We start from the raw sequence: 7,210 nt of genomic DNA, 5'->3' as shown, positions 1-7,210 counted from the left end.
TCATGTGGTATTTTTATTTCACTGACTAGCTTATTTCACTTAGCATAATGCACTCCAATTCTATCCATGCTGCTGTAAGTGATAAGAATTCCTTCTTTTTTATAGCAGTGTAATATTGCATTGTGTAGATATACCATAGTTTTCTAATCCACTCCTCTGCTGATGGGCATTTAGGTTGTTTCTAAATCTTAACTATTATAAGTTGCGCTGCTATGAATATAGGGGTAAATATATCCTTTCTGATTGGTGTTTCTGTTTTGTTGGGATATATTTCTAGAAGTGGGATCACTGGGTCAAATGGGAGTTCCATTTTCAGTTTTTTGAGGAAACTCCATACTGTTCTCCACAGTGGCTGCACCAGTCTGCATTCCCACCAGCAGTGCACGAGGGTTCCTTTTACTCTGCATCCTCACCAGCACTTGTCATTTGTTGATTTGTTAATGATAGCCATTCTGACAGGTGTGAGATGGTATTTCATTGTTTTGATTTGCACTGCTCAGATGATTAGTGACTTTGAGCATGTTTTCATATGTCTCTTGGTTTTCTGAATATCCTCTTATGAAAAGTATCTATTTAGGTCCATTGCCTATTTTTTGGTTCAATTGTTTCTTTTCCTTTTATTAAGTTGTATGAGTTCTCTGTAAATGTTGGATATTAAACGCTTATCGGAAACAACATTGGCAAATATATTCTTGCATACAGTGGGCTTTCTTGTTGTTTTGTTGATGGTTTCTTTTGCTGTGCAGAAGCTTTTTATTTTGATGAGTCCCATTTGTTTATTTCCTCCTTAGTCTCTCTTGCCCTAGGATCTGTATCTATAAAGATATTGCTATTACAATATATGTCTGTAATATTGCTGCCTATGGAGTCTTGTAGGATTTTTATGATTTCCCATCTTACATTGAAGTTCTTCAGCCACTTTGAGTTTGTTTTTGTGTATGGTATAAATTGATGAACTAGTTTCATTTTTTTGCATATATCTGACCAAATTTCTCAGCACCATTTGTTGAAGAGTCTGTTTTGACTCCATTGTATGCTCTTGCTTCCTTTGTCAAATATTAATTGAGTATAATGGCTTCAGTCTATTTCTAGGTCCTCTGTTCTGTTCCATCGGTCTATATGTCTGTTCTTGTGCCAGTACTAGGCAGTTTTGAGAACCATTGCTTGGTAATATAGCTTCATGTCTGGTATTGTGATCCCTCCAACTTTGTTCTTCTTTCTCAGGATAGCTGTGGCTATTCGGGGTCTTTTTTTATTCCAGATGAATTTTTGAAGAGTTTGTTCTAGATATTTGAAATTGGTATTTTAATAAGTATTGCATTGAATCTATAGATTACTTTAGGTAATATGGACATTCTAATGATGTTGATTCTACCAATCCATGAACATGGTATGTTCTTCCATTTTTTCATGTCTTCCTCTATCTCTTTTTTCAATGTCCTATAGTTTTCTGAGTACAGGTCTTTTACATTCTTAGTTAAATTTATTTCTATGTATCTTAATTTTTTTTGGTGCAATGGTAAATGGGATTATTTTTTTCATTTCTCTTTCTGTGAGTTTATTATTGATGTATAAAAAGGCCATAGATTTCTGGGTGTTTATTTTGTATCCTGCCACATTGCCAAATTCATTTTTTAGGTCTAATATTTTTTTATGGAGTCTTTGAAGTTTTCAATGTATAGTTTCATATCATCTGTGAATAAGGACAGTTTTACTTCTTCTTTTCCAATTTGGATCTTTTATTTCTTCTTCTTGTCTGATCGCTATGGCTAGTACTTCTAGTACTATGTTGAACAGGAGTGGTGAAAGTGGACATCCTTATCTTATTCCTGTTCTTAGGAGAAATGGATTTAGTTTTGCTTATTGAGTATGATGTTAGCTGTACATGTGTCATATAGGGCTTTTATTATGTTGAAATATGATCCTCCTATTTCCACTTTGCTGAGGGTTTTTTATCAAGAAAAGGTGTTGGATTTTGTCAAGTGCTTTTTCTTCATCAATTATGTGATTTTTATCTCTCAGTTTGTTTATGTGATGTAGCATCCTTGCATTCCCGGGATAAATCCCACTTGGTCATGGTGTATTATCTATCTAATGTATTGCTGAATCTGATTTGCTAGAATTTTGTTAAGGATTCTAGCATCTATGTTTATCAAGGATATTGGCTTGTAGTTCTATTTTTTGTGGTGTCTTTATCTGGTTTGGAGATTAGGGTAATACTGGCTTCATAGAAAGAGCTTGGAAGTGTGCCTTATTCTTGAATTTTTTGGAATAGTCTAAGAAGGATAATGTTTTAGTTCTTTGAATGCTTGGTAGAACTCCCCAGTAAAGCCATCCGGACCAAGGCTTTTGTTTGCTGGGAGATTTTTTATCTTTGTTTCAATTTCTTTCGTAGTTATCAGCCTATTCAGGTTTTTTTATTCTTCTTGGTTGAGTTTTGGGAGCTTGTATTTTTCTAAGAATATGTCCATTTTATCTAGGTTGTTCATTTTGTTGGAACAGAGTTGTTCATAGTATTTTTTTCCCCATAATCGTTTGTATTTCTGTGGGATCGGTTGTTACTTTACCTCTTTCACTTTTAATTTTGTTTATTTGGGTCCTCTCTCTTTGCTTCTTGGTGAGCCTGGCTAGAGGTTCATCAATCTTGTTTAGCCTTTCAAAGAACTAGCTCTTGGTTTTGTTGATCTTTTGTATTGTTTTATTTTTGTTGGATTGTTTTTGTTTGTTTGTTTGTTTTGTGTTTTGGGGGGGGTCTCTATGTCATTTATATCCACTCTGATCTTTATTATTTCCTTCCTGCTGCTTACACTGTGCTTTTCTTTTTGCTTGTTTCATTGTTTCTTGTTTTTTTTAGGTAGGACTGTAGAGCTATGAACTTCCCTTTCAGACTGAAGAGAATACAGTAAACCCTCAATTTTATGGACCTTGATTTAACAGACTTCAGATTTAACAAATAAAATTTCTGGTCTGTATGTCATATATGAAAATTAACACTTCTATTACTTTTAAAATGCTTTTAACCAAGATTTGTGTATTATCAAATTAACAGGTTGTTTTTTGTTATTAATTCACTGTTATTTTTAACAAATTTTAGTGAATAGGCCATATTTTGGGGGGAAAAAACACTACTAATATCACTGACATAAATAAGTATTACATATTTACAACTATATTCTACATATGTAAATCCAAGAGTCACCCCTCATAAACAATGTTTGGGAATGATTAGCATGTGATAACACTACATCTCATGCACTGTAATTGGTTTGTTGTCACGTAAAATTCAATTACAGTAATACGTATAGAAAACTTTTATGTGTAATTAAATTTTTCATACATACTATTTTTAATTACACAGACATGTCTACTTAAATAAAAACAGGTAAACTAACCATTTTGCCAATTTCTTAACATATGCTTTCAAAAAATCTACTTTATTATATAACAGACTTCTGGCTTTAACAGGCACCCCCCTTGCTTGAATTAGTTTGCTGCACTGAGGTTTTACTGTGTTGTTGGTCCACTGGGAACCATATGATGCCAAATTCAATGACAGAGCCAGCAGCAGTGGTGATCAAGGGCTATTCAGGAATACAAGACAGTAATTATCCCATTGTCACTGAAAATCATGCTGTTCATCACTGCTCCATACAACTGTCAATGATGGGTTCCAGATTCATACATATGCATGGAGCCATTCTTAGAAACTCAGCTAAGGGACAAATTATTGTTATTACCCATCAAAACAAATGTTTAAAAAGACAACTACAATAAGCACAAAATAAATGACACAATGTGTTGACACAGTTGTAGAGCTAAGAGATGGCAGACAAGGGTGATTTCAGGAAATTTGGGGATTCAAAGTCCTCAGATTTGTCATCCCCACCACAACCTTGCCTTCCTATTTCTTGGAATCCCATCACTTTTTCACACCTTGACACCTACTAAGTGGAGTATCTCAAAGCCACTGCAATAGTGACCTTTACAATCTAGTCCTGGTAACGGTCCTCAGCTTATCTGCTCTGGCACTTCAGGAGATGAGGAATTTGCTCCAGGTTGCCATCATAATCTATCATTCTCCAGTCATATTCTGAACTGGAATTTCACAGCCTGTAGTTCCACTTTGTCTTGTGTAAGCTCCACAGGACATTTATAAAAAGCCAAACATACACACAAATTTAATAATCATTGTGGTTTTTCTAACCACTAAGTTAGACTCAGCCATTGGATCTCTGATCATCCATATTCATTACCTCCAGCTACCACCAGGGGTAATTTGAATATTTGTGATGATAGCACATGACATACACTGAGTGGCCAGATTATTATGCTCTGAACGTGTGTGTGTGTGTGAAAAAATATATATATATATATGAATTCATGCACCAGGCATCAAATATATATATACATACATATATATATATATATGTATGTATATATATATTTGATGCCTGGTGCATGAATTCATGCCACTCCTTCTCTTCCTACTTTTTTTCTTGCTGGGAGGTGGAGTGAGGTCATCTACACTGAGTGGCCAGATTATATGATCACTGAATGCATAATAATCTGGCCACTCAGTGTATATCCTATATAATAAAAGGCTAATATGCAAATTGTCCCCTCGACCAGTAGTTTGACCAGCAGGCAGGCTGGCCAACTGTCCATGTCCCCTCCCCTGGCCAGACTGGCTAGACCCCACTCATACACTGAAGGCTACTTTTAAGGGAGACACTTCCTAGAGGGCTAATTCTCCTCAAAACTCACATGATTATATGTGCACCTACAGTTCCACAGGTTCTGCATGATGCTTCTCTCTTGAGAATTATCACAGGCCAAGTTCTAATGCTTTCCTGGAACTGTCAGTGCAGTAAGAGAGAGCTTTGGGCTCAGAGGGTAACTATTTATCAAGGATACCTTGGTGCCAAACCATGAGGCTGTAAGAATCCAGCCACTGCAGCCAACATGCTCAGACCTGCCAGGGGCTCCATCAACCCAGGTTTCTATTCCCTCTTTTCTGCTGGGGCAGAACAAGCCTGCCTGGGGTCACATGAGTCCTTCTGTTCAGCTCTGTTCACCAGCCCTGATAGTTCTTCCCTGAAGGAGAGTCCTCTTTAGAGTCTTAGGTGTCCTTTCTTCCCAGGGCACCTGGTGGTGACCGCCTCAATCTGTCAGAAACAGTCTCTCCTCCCAAGAGGTCCCTCTGGACACTGGTTCACTTCCCACAGGTGAAGCTCCTCATTCCAAGTGGGATTGCCGACTCTTCAGGCCACAAAAGGTCCTGTTTCAGTCTCCCCAGAGCAATAGGTGCCAGATATGGCTTACAAATCCATGAACAAGGAAAATCATTAGTGTGAGTAGATATAACCATAAAAATTAGCCCACAGCCTTCAATCCTTCCTTTTCAGGCACCTACCTCATTCATACACATGTATAATTGTATTTAATCTACCTTATATCCTGTTCTGTCACACTTAACCATATATTCTAAACATTTTAAATGTTTTTACAAAATATAATACATTTAAATGAATATGTAACATGTAAAATAGTTTGCACGTATACCTAATGATGTAATACCTGTGATAACACAGGAAATGTTGCTGTAGTAATTCTACTATTGATAATTAACTTGGTTATGCTGTGGTCTCTTGACTTAAATACATTGATTTGTAGAAATTAGGTGGAAATTCTTTAAGAAATGAAAGTAACAACCCAGCCTATTTGGCTCAGTGGTTGAGCATCAACTGACCCACAAATTAGGTCACTTGCCCAAGTTAAGGGCTCAATCTCCAGTGGGGTGCATGCAAGAGGCAGCTGATCAATGATTTTCATCACTGAGGTTTCTATCACTCTCCGCCTCTCCCTTCATCTGTCTGAAATCAATAAAAACATATTTTAAAAAAGAATAACAAGAAGAAAGATCACATTTTTAAAATGAAATGAAAGTAACATTTTTATAATGCAGCCCACTTTCCAATGAAGTTAAAGCTTCATGACGGAAGTTTTCATGTGCTCCCCTGGCTGGGCTGCTCATTCCCAGTTACTCACCACATGCCACTCCCCAGCTACTGTGGTTTCCAGTTGGTCTACCTTTCTCTCTCTACCTTTAGTCATTTTCTGTTTATTTCATATACATAGCTTCCAGAATTTCTAACTGATAATGGGGGATATAGGGAAAATGTGCCTATTACGTCTTTATGCCATAGTATTGCAGATCATTTTTTAAAGTACTGTGTGTCAACTGTCCCCATGAGGAAAGAGGAGCATTTGGAGTAGAAAGATGGAGAGAAAAATGAAAAATGCTGGCTTGGTCAGTCCACAGGACACAAAAATGGACCAGCCTGGATCCTGGTCTCAAAGCCTCCTAAGGCCTGGGAATGCATCACAAATGTCCTCATCATTTGTGATGAGGCCACGATCTAAAGCAGAGGGAGGGGAGAGAGTAAGGAAACACACTCAGACTTACTGTTGGGTAAGAAAGTGAATCTACTATGTCACATGGAATAGACTAAATAATGAGTTTTATTAGGGAAATTTATAAACCACAGCCTGCAAATGAAGGCCTCAGCTGCCCATTCCTTCCATCAATTCACAGAGAGGGGGTTTGGGCCCAGGCACTGATGGACCCATGGTGTGTCTTTCAGTGGAGGAGCCTCAGTTTGTTTATTGTGCTTCCTCCTTACCTGCTAAATGGCAGATGAGCAGAGAATCGAGTCTGGGACTCACTGCCTGAGGAGATGGCTTGGCAAGCCTTCTGTCCAGCAATGAAAGCACTTGGCGTCTGTGGAATTGTAGCCTGTTCTCCAATCTCATGGAAAGTTCAGTTCAGGTCCAGCCTCATCAGCCAGGAAGAGAAGGGGCCCCCCTCACCTGCATGTCCAGGTGAGATGCAGACACCGCTTCCAGACACCTCTACTCACTGGAACATGTTCACTCTACAATACATTTCATAGCTGGCGCTCCTTCCAGACACAAAATCCTTCACATTGTTAGCCCTAGAAGATGGGTGCAAGTTAATATGTCCAATAATAAGAGGGATCTGATGAAATTGATTTTCTTCAAATTGATCATAGAAGTGAAAAACAGTACAGTTTTTTAGAGTCAAGGCCATGACAGAGCAGGGAGGGAAATCAGGTTCGGTTGGCAAGTAGAAACCCTATACTGCATCTACTGCAAGAACGATGTCTGTATGTTTTGTAAGAAATGCCAG

Source organism: Pipistrellus kuhlii, unplaced genomic scaffold (assembly GCF_014108245.1).
Source record: "Pipistrellus kuhlii isolate mPipKuh1 unplaced genomic scaffold, mPipKuh1.p scaffold_m20_p_14, whole genome shotgun sequence".
NCBI lineage: Eukaryota > Metazoa > Chordata > Mammalia > Chiroptera > Vespertilionidae > Pipistrellus > Pipistrellus kuhlii.
This window is presented reverse-complemented; position numbering follows the sequence as displayed.